The following is a 17,537-nucleotide window of genomic DNA, read 5'->3' as shown; positions in this document are numbered from 1 at the left end:
GTCTGCGCACCCACTATATTTTAAGTGAGTGTTAATATTTGACGTTCATCAAAGCGAAATTTGAGATTTCTTGTTCTCTCTATCAACTTATTAATTGTTGTATATGTATATTCATAAGAGAAGAACAAGAAAACCGGCTTTCCATCTCAGGACTCCTTCTAGGTGGGTGAAAATATAAACGTGGTTTGATTTTGGAAGTATTGATTACTAATTGCATGTGAATATTTGTTGGGTATCAACCCGCATCTATAGATGAGAATAAGAGAAGGTATTGCAGAACCAGTCACTTCTGCTTTTGCCCATCTGTGTCCATCGAATGGGCAATGAGAGAGTGTATTGTCGCCTAAGATTCTGGTTGTGAAGGAAGTAAGTGCACTTCTGCTGTCCTGGGTGCATCAATGGGTGGTATGTCCCTTGATACTACAGTACCCGGTATTCCCAGAAGGTCTCCCTTTCTGGTACTGACCAGGCCCAGCGCTGCTTGGCTTCCAAGATCAGACGAGATCGGGCATGTCCAGCGTGGTATGACTGTAGATAATTAGGCAAACATCTATTAGCATGTGGGAGTACCCAATTGGATGAGAGAGTGCTGAAACAAGATATAGGTTATTGAAGTATAGATAGAGTAAGGATAGACCTGATGACTCAGGATAGAAATACAGAATTAGTGTAGCACTTCTGCTGTCCACTAGGAGTCCCCTGTTACCAAAATGGGCATTGCAGAGGACAGTCCTTTGATTGTGGATGAGAGAGTGCATGAAAGAGAAGATGGGCACAGTTTGGGGAGATAAGGAATCCTGTTTCCCTAAGTCTACCCTAATGGTATATCAAATTGCTCCTAAAGGAGGGTGAAATCCAGAAGGAGATTTTTCAAAGACAGGGGTGCAAAAAATATATCAAAAACATACAAATAATTGCATAGTAGTAATAATGCTTTGGCGAATACTATGGAATATCGGTATCAAATAACCAATTGTAGGCTCAAACATGGATTTCAAAAGACACCACTGTAATTCATAGGTAGTTACCATATGTTGTTCTCTAAGGCATAGAGAAACATAAAAAACACACGTAGAAAAATACACCCTATTTGTTGAGGTGTACCTCGTTGCTGAAAACACAATTCAGTGTTTGTCCCAAGCAGGGATTTAGATTAATTTATTCCTGTCACAATTCGTGAGAGCAGACAGTGTGCAAAAGGAAATGTCCCTCTAACAGGGGTGCACATAAATATAAAAACCTTACAGAAGATTGCATGGTGGAAATGATGCTTTGACGGGTATTATGAAATATAAATATCAAATAACCAATGAATTCAAATATGGGTTACAAAAAGACACCACGGTATTATTAGATAATTACCATATGTTATCTCTTAAAACATAGAAAAGCATAGAGAACACCATAGAAAAACACACACTATTTGTTAGGGTATACCGCTTTGCTGAGAACACAATTATATGCCTGTCCCATGCAGGGATTTGTTTTATTTTTATCCCAATTAATAAGGGCAGACAGTGTGCAAATAGGCATATATGTGAAAGAATTATAATATGACATTTTTTACAGCAAGTTATACTCAAAAACCCAAAGGCTAAATATAGTATCAAGGGTACTATAATGGAAACTACTGAGAAGGAAAGGGATTTAGGAGTCACTATTTCAAGTGACTTAAAGGCAGGGAAGCAATGCAACAAAGCAATGAGAAAGGCAAGTCAGATTCTTGGTTGCATAGGGAGAGGAATCGGTAGCAGGAAAAGAGAAGTAATAATGCCACTGTATAGGTCATTGGTACGGCCTCATCTGGAATACTGTGTCCAGTTCTGGAGACAATATCTCCAGTAGGATATAAATACATTGGAGAGTGTACAAAGAAGGGCAACTAAAAGGTTCAGGAGGGAAACATTCTTCAAAGGAAGAGAAGTATTAGAACTCAAGGACATACACTGAAACTGGAGGGAGGCAGGTTCAGGGGAAATTTAAGGAAAAATTACTTCACAGAAAGGGTAGTGGATAAGTGGAATAGCCTCCCATCAGAGGTGGTAGAGGCTAAGACTGTAGAGAAATTTAAACATGCTTGGGATAGGCATATGAATATCCTTACAAAGAATTAAGGTTCAAAAAGGGTTGAGGTTACCTAAAGGATAAAAAAGGGGCAGACTAGATGGGCCAAGTGGTTCTTATCTGCCGTCAAATTCTATGTTTCTATGATTTCAACAGATTGACCACCCTTGAATCCTGGCAAAGCAAATGAAGGGCTCCATCCACAAGTCCCACATACTTAGTGGAATCGCTCCGTCTTAGTTCCTCCTTCAATTTCTCCAGCTGCTTCTGCAAAAGCCTGATGAAGGGAATGACCTGACTCAAGCAGGCATTGTCTGAATTGAATTCACGTGTGGCAAGTTTGAAGTGTTGGAGAACCTTGCACAACATGGAAATTATTGTCCACTGTGCTTTAGTCAGATGCATTCCCTCTCCTTTGCCTATATCGTAGGTGGATGTATAGGCTTGAATGGCCTTTTGCTTCTCCTCCATCCTCTGAAGCATATAGAGTGTTGAATTCTACCTCATTACTACCTCTTGCTTTAGATGATGGCAGGGCAAATTCAGGAGTGTTTGCTGATGCTCCAGTCTTCGGCACGCAGTCGCTGAATGTCGAAAGTGGACCGCAATTTTTCAGGGGACCGACAACATCTCCTGCACGCCTCTGTAATTTTTCAAAACATTCTGCTCCACCAAATAAATTGTATGTGCAAAACATGGGACATGCTGGAATTTGCCCAGTTGTAATGAACGCACAAAATTGGTGGCATTGTCCAATATCACAAATCCCCAGGGGAGTCTAAGTGGGGTAATCCATTGTGCGATGATGTCCCTCAGTTTCCATAAGTGGTCTTCCTCTTATAGAAACCGGTGAGAGATGCTGCTACTGGTGCTGCTGTGGTTGTTGCTGCAGGAGGCAATACATCTACCCAGTGGGCTGTCACAGTCATGTAGTCCTTAGTTTGCCCTGCTTCACTTGTCCACATGTCTGTGGTTAAGTGGACATTGGGTACAACCACATTTTTCAGGACACTGAGGACACTTTTCTTAATGGTCATCTACAGTCTGGGAATCGGTTGCCTAGTGAAGTGGAATCTAGATGGGATTTGGTACCGGGGAAATAGGACGTCCATCAACTGTCTGAATCCCACTGCACTAATGGCGGATACCGGATGCACATCTAACACCAGCATAGTTGTTATGACCTCAGTAATCCGCTTTACAACAGGGTGACTGCTGTCATATTTTATCTTCCTCACAAAAGACTGTTGGATAGTCAATTGCTTAGTTGAAGTAGTACAAGTGGTATTCCGACTTCCTCTGTGGGATGACGATCGACTCCTAGCAGCAACAACAGCAGTGGCAGTAGCAGCAGCAGTAGCCGTACCACTCAAGGATCCTCAGGAGGAATCCCAGTTAGGAGAGCACTCATCAGTCGTGCCAGTGACATGGCCTGCCGGACTACTTACGTTCCTGACTGAGGAAATTGACTTGAGGGAGTTGGTGGTGTGGCTTGCAGGAGCTTGGGTACAACAGGAAGAATATATTTAGGTGTCAGTGGACTTCTTACGCTCTTACCCAAAGTTTCTGGACTTGACTATGACTTCTGATGAATGCGCTGCAGGTGATGTATAAGGGAGGATGTTACCAGGTAGTTAACGTCCTTACCCCTACTTATTACAGATTAACAAAGGCAATACATGGCTTGACACCTGTTGTCCGGATTTGTGGAGAAATAATTCCACACCAAAGAGGTGGCTTTTTTGGTATTTTGCCCAGGCATGACAATGGGCTTTCTCATCCCCCGGACAAAAACTGTCTCCACTGGTGCCTTATTCAAACAAACCACATCACCATCAGAATCTTCATCGTCAACTTCCTCCTCAGTGCCAGCTACACAAATATCCTCCTCATCCTGGTATACAGTGACACCCTCAATCTCAATATCAGCAACTGGACTGGCGGTGCTTTTCCCAGCACTTGCAGGGGGCGTGCAAATGGTGGTAGGAGCTTCTTTTTTCCATACAATCTTGGCATGGTCAGGCCTAGATGTTGCAACGGCGGACATACTTGGACTCTCCTTGGGGATTTGGGATATCTCTGAACGTACAGTTGTTTTTTTCCTGTGCTTTAACAAGCCTATTTTTTTTTATTTTTTGAGAGGGAGGAGGGCTTCAATTTTCATGAGAAGCTGAGCCACTAGTCATGAACATAGGCCATGGCCTTAGCCTTTCCTTGCCACTTCATGTTGTGAATGGCATATTTTTTTTTCTGATTATTAATTATTGCTTCTTGGATTTTATATTGGGCATCGGCCTTATCAAATGACGTTGATGGAATTGCATCGTTAATGTCTTGACTGATGGCAGCAGCAGCTTCAGAACTAGTACTAGAAACCGGAAGTGGTTCTTGATTTTCCACTATTTTTTCCTCTAAATTGTTGTTTTGCATTTCACAGGACAGCACCCCCTTATTATTCTAGCACACAGAACAGTGTCCTTTTATTTTCACAGCACCCCTGTATTCTTGCAGCATACGAAACCAGTGTGCTTTTATTTGAACAACAGAAGCACCCTGAATTTTTACAGCATACAGGGCCAGTGTAATATTAATTTAACAGCAGCACCCCTATATTTTTACAGCATACAGGACCAGTGTGCTTTTATTTGAAGAACAGACGCACCCCTGAATTTTTGCAGCATGCAGGGCCAGTGTAATATTATTTTAACAGAAGCACCCCTATATTTTTACAGCATACATGACCTATGTGCTTTTATTTGAACAATTGCACCCCTGCATTTTTACAACATACCAGGCCAGTGTAATATTATTTTAACAGCAGCACCCCTATATTTTTACAGCATACAGGACCAGTGTGCTTTTATTTGAACAACAGCAGCACACCAGATTTTTTACACCATACAGGGCCAGTGTAATATTTTAACAGCAGCACCCCTATATTTTTTTACAGCATACAGGACCAGTGTGCTTTTATTTGAACAACAGAAGCACCCCTGAATTTTTACAGCATAAAGGGCCAGTGTAATATTATTTTAACAGCAGCACCCCTATATTTTTACAGCATACAGGACCAGTGTGTGCTTTTGTTTGAACAACAGAAGGACCCCTGAATTTTTACAGCATACAAGACTGGGCCAGCAGCTCTGTATTTTCACAGCATACAGGACCAGTGTGCTTTTATTTGAACAACTGCACCCCTGAATTTTTACAGCATACAGGAGGACAGTGCCCCTGCCCCCTGTACAACAAAGTGACAGCCAAGACAGCAACACCCATGTACAGCTGCAGCACCCCTAACAGCACATGAAATACCAGTGAGCCAGGACAGCCAGGACATTACCTGACTGATTCTCAGTACAATCTCTCCAGAGGTGAAGCTGCCCCAGAAGTACACTCTTTATGCAGGGAGTTCACATAGCACTATTCTAGACTGCTCCTAGCTGTACTGACCTCTGCCGCTCCCTCCCTGTACATACTGTACTCCAGCAGAAGGAAGAGCAGCCCAACTCCTTCAGTAAGCCCTAAACCCTTTATTCACTCTCCAGCCCCTAGGGTCCTGGGAAAGGACAACTGAATCCCCATTGGTCAGCGGTGGCCATTTTCTTATATCCTTCTATGGGGGCATCCCTTTTCATAACCCCTGCTTTTCAGCAGGCTTAAACATTATAACTCAGAGCAGTTAAAGCAGTCGGACCTCTGTTTGCCTCCTGCAGCCAGACTGCCCTGAATCACTTACATTTTACTGGCCTAGGGGGCAGATGGCACCCTGCCCCCCTTGCCAGCCAGCCTTTGATTCTAATTTAGAATCAGGCCCAAAATGTGCATTTTGCATTTGAGTAACAGGAGTACCCGTGTTTTATTCAGCAGTTAGAGTTATGATCTTTCATGTACATTATGTCTCATGAAAATAAACCTATTCCTTGGAATTATTGCAATGGAATAAAAAGCCTGATGTTTTCGCTTGATACTCTGAGAAATGATAAGGAATCATTGGGTCCTAATTACCTGACCTCACTAATCATCATTGTGGCTTGTATATCCTCAGTACCTTGAGATTTAATGATCTGATCTTGTGCATATAATTAAGGATTGTAAGAAAGACTCCAATGACATTTCATAGTGTAATTCAAAGTACCTGCGGTCCTTACAGTGTCTGTTATTAAGCTGAAGCTTAGTTATTTAACCCTCTCTCAACCGGTGTTCTATTGACATTTTGTACCAGGGGTACAGTAGCTGGTCTGTTGTTTTTCCATTTTTCCATTCAACATACTATTGACACCGAAAGTTAATGAATCCTCCTAAACTTTACATTAGTAACAATGGTTGTTTATGCTACACTGTGCTCCTGCAATTTCTATTGAGAATAACACAAAGTACATTGCTAGGAAACGCATACAGAAACAATACAAACAGAAATAAAATCTAATAACTGCTAAAGATTAAAGTGTGCAGAGTCCAGAATTACCAAAGTGCATATGCATCAATCAAATAAAGAGGAAAGAGTGGTGCGATTCTGCTCTTTGCTCCATTCTGTGTAGCCATCTCTCAATTAGTGATGTGCTCCGGACATTTTTCGGGTTTTGTGTTTTGGTTTTGGATTCGGTTCCGCGGCCGTGTTTTGGATTCGGACGCGTTTTGGCAATAACCATAATTTCCACTCATTTTCAGTCTATTCTGAACACCTCACAATATTATTTTTAGTCCTAAAATTTGCACCGAGGTCGCTGGATGACTAAGCTAAGCGACACAAGTGGCCGACACAAACACCTGGCCCATCTAGGAGTGGCACTGCAGTGTCAGGCAGGATGGCACTTCAAAAAAATAGTCCCCAAACAGCACATGATGCAAAGAAAAATGAAAGAAAAAAGAGGTGCAAGATGGAATTGTCCTTGGGCCCTCCCACCCACCCTCATGTTGTATAAACAGGACATGCACACTTTAACAAACCCATCATTTCAGCCACAGGGTCTGCCACACGACTGTGACTGAAATGACTGGTTGGTTTGGGCCCCCACCAAAAAAGAAGCAATCAATCTCTCCTTGCACAACCTGGCTCTACAGAGGCAAGATGTCCACCTCCTCCTCATCGTCCAATTCCTCACCCCTTTCACTGTGTACACCCCCCTCCTCACAGATTATTAATTCGTCCCCACTGGAATCCACCATCTCAGGTCCCTGTGTACTTTCTGGAGGCAATTGCTGGTGAATGTCTCCACGCAGTAATTGATTATAATTCATTTTGATGAACATCATTTTCTCCACATTTTCTGAAAGTAACCTTGTACGCCGATTGCTGACAAGATGAGCGGCTACACTAAACACTCTTTCAGAGTACACACTGGAGGGGGGGCAACTTAGGTAAAATAAAGCCAGTTTCTGCAAGGGCCTCCAAATTGCCTCTTTTTTCCTGCCAGTATACGTACGGACTGTCTGACGTGCCTACTTGGATGCGGTCATTCATATAATCATCCACCATTCTTTCAATGGTGACAGAATCATATGCAGTGACAGTAGACGACATGTCAGTAATCGTTGGCAGGTCCTTCAGTCCGGACCAGATGTCAGCACTCACTCCAGACTGCCCTGCATCATCGCCAGCGGGTGGGCTTGGAATTCTTAGCCTTATCCTCGTACCCCCAGTTGCGGGAGAATGTGAAGGAGGAGCTGTTGACGGGTCACGTTCCGCTTGACTTGACAATTTTCTCACCAGCAGGTCTTTGAACCTCTGCTGACTTGTGTCTGCCAGAAAGAGAGATACAACGTAGGTTTTAAATCTAGGATTGAGCACGGTGGCCAAAATGTTGTTATGATTTCAGCACTCTGGTCAGAGGAGATCTTATGGCAAGGACCGGAGCACTGGAACGGAATGCTGGGGAAGGGAGCAGGACAGGAAAATAGCCCCTGGCGCCCTAACTCTGTTGTCTCACCCGTGTTGTCAGAAATCCCCTGCGAGACTATGGTTTCTTGAGCCCTTGGCAGCCGCGTTTGAAGGGCGGATTATGTCTGCCCAACTTCGATGCCCCCCGGTCTTAATGAGAGACAAAGGGAAACCCGAGACAGGGTGATAACAAGAGGCCCTCTAACTAAACAACCAGGCCAGACGCTAAGCAAACTGAAAACTATAATATGTGCGGAGAAACCGCCAGGGAAAAGGACAACCAAAATATCCACTTGTCCAATTCTCCTACCCGGCACCGCCGAGTACCAGAGAGGACTTGTGGAAGCGGAACCCTCCGCAAATGCTCCAAACACAAAATATAAAAGGTAAAGCGGCTGAGCCGCAACACACGGCAGAGCCGCAACTCACGAACACCACTGGATATAAAACGGTGATCAGTCAGGACTCCAGGGAACCAAACGACCTCTTGGGATGAGATGACAACTCCCGAATACCGGACTTCTGAGGACTGGAAATGACCGGATACAGCAGGACTGGAAACAGACTCTCAGCAAACAAAGGCAACATGCAGGAAGCTATTACCGGCGTCTGTGAGAAGCCCTGGGAGTGTATTTAACAAGGAGTCCTCCAATCAGCTGCTAAAGGCTGATTAGAATAAATGCCATGCAGCTGCCTTGCTGCACGGCCAGAGAGCAGGTGAATATCTTAATTTCCTAAAGCCTAGCAATGGGGAACGCGGTCCGCCAGTGGCGTCCCCGTTGCTAGGGTCCGTGCGGCTCAGCGCGCCCGGCGCCTAGCGTTGCTAGGGAGCCGGTGGCTGTACGCGCACGGCATCTCTAGTTGCTAGGCGCCGGGCCGCGCAGACAAGCGGACCCTGGCGCCTAACAGTACCCCCCCTTGAGGAGGGGTCAAGGAACCCCTAAAGCCAGGTTTCTGAGGAAATTCCCGAAAAAATGCCCTCTTGAGCCTCGGGGCATGAAGATCCTTATCCAGGACCCAAGACCTTTCCTCCGAACCATAGCCTTTCCAGTGAACTAGAAAATACAGCCGACCCCGGGACAATTTGGAATCGAGAACCTTCTCTACCAAGAACTCCTGTTGTCCCTGTACATCCACTAGAGATCTACCCTGAGAGATCTTCCGAGGAAATCTACTGGAAGAAACGTATTGTTTCAACAGGGAACAATAAAGCGTATTTCCAATCCTGAGAGATCTTGGTAAACGTAACCGAAAGGCAACTGGGTTGACTCTTTTAATAATAAGAAATGGCCCAATAAATTTGGGTCCCAGTCTAGCCGAGGATTGTTGAAGCCTGATGTTGCGAGTCGACAACCACACCCTATCTCCCACCTTAAAAGTGCAAGGACGTCGGAGCCTGTCAGAAAATTTCTTCTCTCGAAAGGCCGCTTTTCTGAGAGCAAGGTGCACCTTTTTCCAAATGGCTCTGAGATGGGAGGTTAAGGTTAGCGAGGAGACTGAGGAATGATGAAAAAAAGAATTAGCTCTGGGGTGAAAACCAAAAGCTGAAAAGAATGGAGACTCTTTAGTGGAGGAATGACAAGAATTATTGTAAGCAAATTCAGCCAACGGAAGAAACTCGGACCAATCATTCTGGAGTTTGGCTGAATACAAGCGCAAATATTGTTTCAATGATTGGTTAACTCGTTCGGTTTGCCCGTTGGATTGTGGGTGGTAACCGGATGTTAACGACAATTTCATCTTCAATGAGGCACAAAAACATTTCCAGAATTGTGCGATGAATTGTGGACCCCGATCAGAAACAATATCAGTAGGCAACCCATGAAGCCTGAATACATGGCGGAGAAACAAAACTGCCAACCCTTGGGCAGAAGGCAATCGGGGAAGAGCAATAAAATGAGCCATTTTACTAAAACGGTCCACTACCACCCATATGACTCGGAATCCGTCTGAAAGGGGAAGGTCAACCACAAAATCCATGGGAATATGAGACCACGGCCTGAGAGGAACATTTAAGGGCATAAGTTGCCCGATGGGCAAGGAACGGGGAACCTTATGCTGTGCACAAACCTGACATGAATAAACAAATTCCTTGACGTCTTTAGAAAGACCAGGCCACCATACTGAGCGAGAGACTAACTCCAATGTCTTAGAGACTCCTGGATGCCCTGAAACTTTGTTATCATGGAATTCCGTTAAAACAGTAGCTCTCAAAAACTCAGGGACGTAAAGACGACCAGCAGGAGTAATTCTAGGAGCTTGGTGTTGAAGCTGTTTTAACTGGGTAAATAAATCTTGTGTGAGGCCCGCCCAGATGACCGAAGACGGAAGTATGGGGGTAACAGGATTGTTATTGTGAACCGGAAGAAAGCTACGTGACAGGGCATCAGCCTTAGTATTCTTGGAACCAGGCCTGAAAGTGATTATAAATTTGAAACGCGTAAAAAATAATGCCCAACGTGCCTGCCGGGCATTAAGCCGCTTAGCCGATTCAATGTATTGCAGGTTCTTATGGTCAGTCAATACCGAAATAGTATGTTTTGCTCCCTCCAGCCAATGCCTCCACTCCTCGAAAGCCCACTTTACCGCCAGTAACTCCCGATTACCAACGTCATAGTTGGATTCAGCGGAGGAGAATTTCCTGGACATAAAGGCACAAGCATGTAACTCCAGAGACTCCGGATCCTTTTGAGAAAGGATAGCCCCCACTCCAACCTCCGAGGCATCAACCTCCACCACAAAGGGCAATTCCGGATTAGGATGTCTGAGGACTGGAGCCGAGACAAAGGCTTGTTTCAAGGCCCGGAAGGACAACTCAGCTTCACGCGACCAGTTGGTAGGATCCGCTCCTTTCTTTGTCAGAGCTACAATGGGAGCAACCAGGTCAGAAAAAGAATGAATGAACCTCCTATAATAATTCGCAAACCCTAAAAAGCGCTGAATTGCTTTTAAATTGGTGGGTTGCGCCCAACTAAGGATGGCCTGGAGTTTCTTTGGTTCCATGGAAAATCCCTGAGGGGAAATTATGTATCCTAAAAAAGATATTTCCGTGACATGAAACTCACACTTCTCCAGCTTGGCATATAAATGATTCTCGTGTAACTTTTGAAGAACCAGACGCACCTGGGTAACATGTTGTTCCATTGATTCTGAAAAAATCAGGATGTCGTCTAAGTAAACGACCACAAATTTCCCTAGGAAGTCACGGAGCACATCGTTAATGAGGTCTTGAAAAACTGCCGGAGCATTGGACAGGCCGAACGGCATCACCAGGTATTCGTAGTGACCCGACTGAGTACTGAAGGCCGTTTTCCACTCATCTCCAGATTTAATTCGGATGAGGTTGTACGCTCCTCTAAGGTCAATTTTAGAAAAAAATCACAGCAGAACGTGACTGATCAAAGAGTACAGAAATCAACGGCAAAGGATAGGTGTTTTTAACTGAGATCTTATTCAGGGCTCTAAAATCAATGCAAGGTCTAAGCGAGCCATCCTTTTTCTCCACAAAGAAGAAGCCTGCACTTAAAGGAGATTTTGATGGTCTAATAAATCCTTTCTCAAGGCTCTCCCTTACATAATCATTCATAGCCGCAGTTTCTGGCCCGGATAATGCATATAATCTTCCCTTTGGCAATGCGGCACCAGGAATTAACTCAATAGCACAATCATAAGGCCGATGGGGAGGCAGAATGTCCGTATTGCCTTTGGAGAAAACATCAGCAAACTCCTGGTATTCCACCGGAATGAGTTCTGGAATGATAGCTGCTACTCTGACTGGAAACGTGATACATTCCTTATCACAAAAAGTACCCCATTGTGAAATCTCCCCCGACCGCCAATCAATGGTGGGATTATGAAAGGCCAGCCAAGGGTGACCCAGAACAACTGGAACTGCTGGGCAATGTGTAAGAAAGAACTCGATTTTCTCGGAATGTAGAGCTCCTACTGTAAGTAGTACAGGGGGTGTATGGAGAGAAATAATCCCATTAGACAGCGGACTCCCATCTAAGCCATGCATGGTGACACACCTACCCAAAGGTAACTGAGGAATGCCTAAGGCCTTAGCCCAAGTTAAATCCATAAAGTTTCCTGCAGCTCCACTGTCAACAAAAGCCGACACCGAAGAACTGAGGCTGCCAAAGGAAACTTTAACTGGGACTAAAAGGGAGTTATTCGAGGAGATAAGCTGCAGACCTAGATGAACCCCCTCACAATTCACCTGGTCAAAGCGTTTCCCGACTTGTTCGGACAATTACGAGCAAAATGTCCCTTACCCCCACAGTACAGACAAAGACCAGAATTTTGCCTTCTGGCTCTTTCTTCAGGAGACAGCCGGGAGAGACCCATCTGCATGGGCTCCTCTACGTCTTCAGGAATGGAATATACACACTAGAGATGTGCACTTGAAATTTTTCGGGTTTTGTGTTTTGGTTTTGGGTTCGGTTCCGCGGCCGTGTTTTGGGTTCGACCGCGTTTTGGCAAAACCTCACCGAATTTTTTTTGTCGGATTCGGGTGTTTTTTTCAAAAAACACTAAAAAACAGCTTAAATCATAGAATTTGGGGGTCATTTTGATCCCAAAGTATTATTAACCTCAAAAACCATAATTTCCACTCATTTTCAGTCTATTCTGAATACCTCACACCTCACAATATTATTTTTAGTCCTAAAATTTGCACCGAGGTCGCTGGATGACTAAGCTAAGCGACCCTAGTGGCCGACACAAACACCTGGCCCATCTAGGAGTGGCACTGCAGTGTCACGCAGGATGGCCCTTCCAAAAAACACTCCCCAAACAGCACATGACGCAAAGAACAAAAAAAGAGGCGCAATGAGGTAGCTGTGTGAGTAAGATAAGCGACCCTAGTGGCCGACACAAACACCTGGCCCATCTAGGAGTGGCACTGCAGTGTCACGCAGGATGGCCCTTCCAAAAAACACTCCCCAAACAGCACATGACGCAAAGAAGAAAAAAAGAGGCGCAATGAGGTAGCTGTGTGAGTAAGCTAAGCGACCCCAGTGGCCGACACAAACACCTGGCCCGTCTAGGAGTGGCACTGCAGTGTCACGCAGGATGGCCCTTCCAAAAAACACTCCCCAAACAGCACATGACGCAAAGAAGAAAAAAAGAGGCGCAATGAGGTAGCTGTGTGAGTAAGATAAGCGACCCTAGTGGCCGACACAAACACCTGGCCCATCTAGGAGTGGCACTGCAGTGTCACGCAGGATGGCCCTTCCAAAAAACACTCCCCAAACAGCACATGACGCAAAGAAGAAAAAAAGAGGCGCAATGAGGTAGCTGTGTGAGTAAGCTAAGCGACCCTAGTGGCCGACACAAACACCTGGCCCATCTAGGAGTGGCACTGCAGTGTTACGCAGGATGGCCCTTCCAAAAAACACTCCCCAAACAGCACATGACGCAAAGAAGAAAAAAGAGGCGCAATGAGGTAGCTGTGTGAGTAAGATAAGCGACCCTAGTGGCCGACACAAACACCTGGCCCATCTAGGAGTGTCACTGCAGTGTCACGCAGGATGGCCCTTCCAAAAAACACTCCCCAAACAGCACATGACGCAAAGAAGAAAAAAAGAGGCGCAATGAGGTAGCTGTGTGAGTAAGCTAAGCGACCCTAGTGGCCGACACAAACACCTGGCCCATCTAGGAGTGGCACTGCAGTGTCACGCAGGATGGCCCTTCCAAAAAACACTCCCCAAACAGCACATGACGCAAAGAAGAAAAAAAGAGGCGCAATGAGGTAGCTGTGTGAGTAAGCTAAGCGACCCTAGTGGCCGACACAAACACCTGGCCCATCTAGGAGTGGCACTGCAGTGTCACACAGGATGGCCCTTCCAAAAAACACTCCCCAAACAGCACATGACGCAAAGAAGAAAAAAAGAGGCGCAATGAGGTAGCTGTGTGAGTAAGCTAAGCGACCCTAGTGGCCGACACAAACACCTGGCCCATCTAGGAGTGGCACTGCAGTGTCACGCAGGATGGCCCTTCCAAAAAACACTCCCCAAACAGCACATGACGCAAAGAAGAAAAAAAGAGGCGCAATGAGGTAGCTGTGTGAGTAAGATAAGCGACCCTAGTGGCCGACACAAACACCTGGCCCATCTAGGAGTGGCACTGCAGTGTCACGCAGGATGGCCCTTCCAAAAAACACTCCCCAAACAGCACATGACGCAAAGAAGAAAAAAAGAGGCGCAATGAGGTAGCTGTGTGAGTAAGATAAGCGACCCTAGTGGCCGACACAAACACCTGGCCCATCTAGGAGTGGCACTGCAGTGTCACGCAGGATGGCCCTTCCAAAAAACGCTCCCCAAACAGCACATGACGCAAATAAAAATGAAAGAAAAAAGAGGTGCAAGATGGAATTGTCCTTGGGCCCTCCCACCCACCCTTATGTTGTATAAACAGGACATGCACACTTTAACCAACCCATCATTTCAGTGACAGGGTCTGCCACACGACTGTGACTGAAATGACGGGTTGGTTTGGACCCCCACCGAAAAAGAAGCAATTATTCTCTCCTTGCACAAACTGGCTCTACAGAGGCAAGATGTCCACCTCATCATCATCCTCCGATATATCACCGTGTACATCCCGCTCCTCACAGATTATCAATTCGTCCCCACTGGAATCCACCATCTCAGCTCCCTGTGTACTTTGTGGAGGCAATTGCTGCTGGTCAATGTCTCCACGGAGGAATTGATTATAATTCATTTTAATGAACATCATCTTCTCCACATTTTCTGGATGTAACCTCGTACGCCGATTGCTGACAAGGTGAGCGGCGGCACTAAACATTCTTTCGGAGTACACACTTGTGGGAGGGCAACTTAGGTAGAATAAAGCCAGTTTGTGCAAGGGCCTCCAAATTGCCTCTCTTTCCTGCCAGTATAAGTACGGACTGTCTGACGTGCCTACTTGGATGCGGTCACTCATATAATCATCCACCATTCTTTCAATGGGGAGAGAATCAAATGCAGTGACAGTAGACGACATGTCCGTAATCGTTGTCAGGTCCTTCAGTCCGGACCAGATGTCAGCATCAGCAGTCGCTCCAGACTGCCCTGCATCACCGCCAGCGGGTGGGCTCGGAATTCTGAGCCTTTTCCTCGCACCCCCAGTTGCGGGAGAATGTGAAGGAGGAGATGTTGACAGATCGCGTTCCGCTTGACTTGACAATTTTGTCACCAGCAGGTCTTTGAACCCCAGCAGACTTGTGTCTGCCGGAAAGAGAGATCCAAGGTAGGTTTTAAATCTAGGATCGAGCACGGTGGCCAAAATGTAGTGCTCTGATTTCAACAGATTGACCACCCGTGAATCCTTGTTAAGCGAATTAAGGGCTCCATCCACAAGTCCCACATGCCTAGCGGAATCGCTCCCTTTTAGCTCCTCCTTCAATGCCTCCAGCTTCTTCTGCAAAAGCCTGATGAGGGGAATGACCTGACTCAGGCTGGCAGTGTCTGAACTGACTTCACGTGTGGCAAGTTCAAAAGGTTGCAGAACCTTGCACAACGTTGAAATCATTCTCCACTGCGCTTGAGACAGGTACATTCCACCTCCTATATCGTGCTCAATTGTATAGGCTTGAATGGCCTTTTGCTGCTCCTCCAACCTCTGAAGCATATATAGGGTTGAATTCCACCTCGTTACCACTTCTTGCTTCAGATGATGGCAGGGCAGGTTCAGGCGTTTTTGGTGGTGCTCCAGTCTTCTGTACGTGGTGCCTGTACGCCGAAAGTGTCCCGCAATTCTTCTGGCCACCGACAGCATCTCTTGCACGCCCCTGTCGTTTTTTAAAAAATTCTGCACCACCAAATTCAAGGTATGTGCAAAACATGGGACGTGCTGGAATTTGCCCATATTTAATGCACACACAATATTGCTGGCGTTGTCCGATGCCACAAATCCACAGGAGAGTCCAATTGGGGTAAGCCATTCCGCGATGATCTTCCTCAGTTGCCGTAAGAGGTTTTCAGCTGTGTGCGTATTCTGGAAACCGGTGATACAAAGCGTAGCCTGCCTAGGAAAGAGTTGGCGTTTGCGAGATGCTGCTACTGGTGCCGCCGCTGCTGTTCTTGCGGCGGGAGTCCATACATCTACCCAGTGGGCTGTCACAGTCATATAGTCCTGACCCTGCCCTGCTCCACTTGTCCACATGTCCGTGGTTAAGTGGACATTGGGTACAACTGCATTTTTTAGGACACTGGTGAGTCTTTTTCTGACGTCCGTGTACATTCTTGGTATCGCCTGCCTAGAGAAGTGGAACCTAGATGGTATTTGGTAACGTGGGCACACTACCTCAAGAAATTGTCTAGTTCCCTGTGAACTAACGGCGGATACCGGATGCACGTCTAACACCAACATAGTTGTCAAGGCCTCAGTTATCCGCTTTGCAACAGGATGACTGCTGTGATATTTCATCTTCCTCGCAAAGGACTGTTGGACAGTCAATTGCTTGGTGGAAGTAGTTAAAGTGGGCTTACGACTTCCCCTCTGGGATGACCATCGACTCCCAGCAGCAACAACAGCAGCGCCAGCAGCAGTAGGCGTTACACGCAAGGATGCATCGGAGGAATCCCAGGCAGGAGAGGACTCGTCAGAATTGCCAGTGACATGGCCTGCAGGACTATTGGCATTCCTGGGGAAGGAGGAAATTGACACTGAGGGAGTTGATGGGGTGGTTTGCGTGAGCTTGGTTACAAGAGGAAGGGATTTACTGGTCAGTGGACTGCTTCCGCTGTCGCCCAAAGTTTTTGAACTTGTCACTGACTTATTATGAATGCGCTGCAGGTGACGTATAAGGGAGGATGTTCCGAGGTGGTTAACGTCCTTACCCCTACTTATTACAGCTTGACAAAGGCAACACACGGCTTGACAAATGTTGTCCGCATTTCTGTTGAAATACTTCCACACCGAAGAGCTGATTTTTTTGGTATTTTCACCAGGCATGTCAACGGCCCTATTCCTCCCACGGACAACAGGTGTCTCCCCGGGTGCCTGACTTAAACAAACCACCTCACCATCAGAATCCTCCTTGTCAATTTCCTCCCCAGCGCCAGCAACACCCATATCCTCCTCATCCTGGTGTACTTCAACAGTGACATCTTCAATCTGACTATCAGGAACTGGACTGCGGGTGCTCCTTCCAGCACTTGCAGGAGGCGTGCAAATGGTGGAAGGCGCATGCTCTTCACGTCCAGTGTTGGGAAGGTCAGGCATCGCAACTGACACAATTGGACTCTCCTTGTGGATTTGGGATTTGGAAGAACGCACAGTTCTTTGCGGTGCTTTTGCCAGCTTGAGTCTTTTCATTTTTCTAGCGAGAGGCTGAGTGCTTCCATCCTCATGTGAAGCTGAACCACTAGCCATGAACATAGGCCAGGGCCTCAGCCGTTCCTTGCCACTCCGTGTGGTAAATGGCATATTGGCAAGTTTACGCTTCTCCTCCGACAATTTTATTTTAGATTTTGGAGTCCTTTTTTTACTGATATTTGGTGTTTTGGATTTTACATGCTCTGTACTATGACATTGGGCATCGGCCTTGGCAGACGACGTTGCTGGCATTTCATCGTCTCGGCCATGACTA

General features: G+C 46.0%; 1 pseudogene; it reads right to left on the bottom strand.

Annotated features, from left to right (window-relative positions):
• Positions 1-417: 417 nt before the first annotated feature.
• On the bottom strand, positions 418-536 carry LOC134953988 (5S ribosomal RNA; annotated as a pseudogene).
• Positions 537-17,537: the final 17,001 nt, after the last annotated feature.

This window comes from Pseudophryne corroboree, chromosome 1 (assembly GCF_028390025.1).
Source record: "Pseudophryne corroboree isolate aPseCor3 chromosome 1, aPseCor3.hap2, whole genome shotgun sequence".
In the NCBI taxonomy this organism is placed as follows: Eukaryota; Metazoa; Chordata; class Amphibia; order Anura; family Myobatrachidae; genus Pseudophryne; species Pseudophryne corroboree.
Note: the sequence above shows the minus strand (reverse complement) of the source record. Positions and strands in the feature narration are given on the sequence as shown.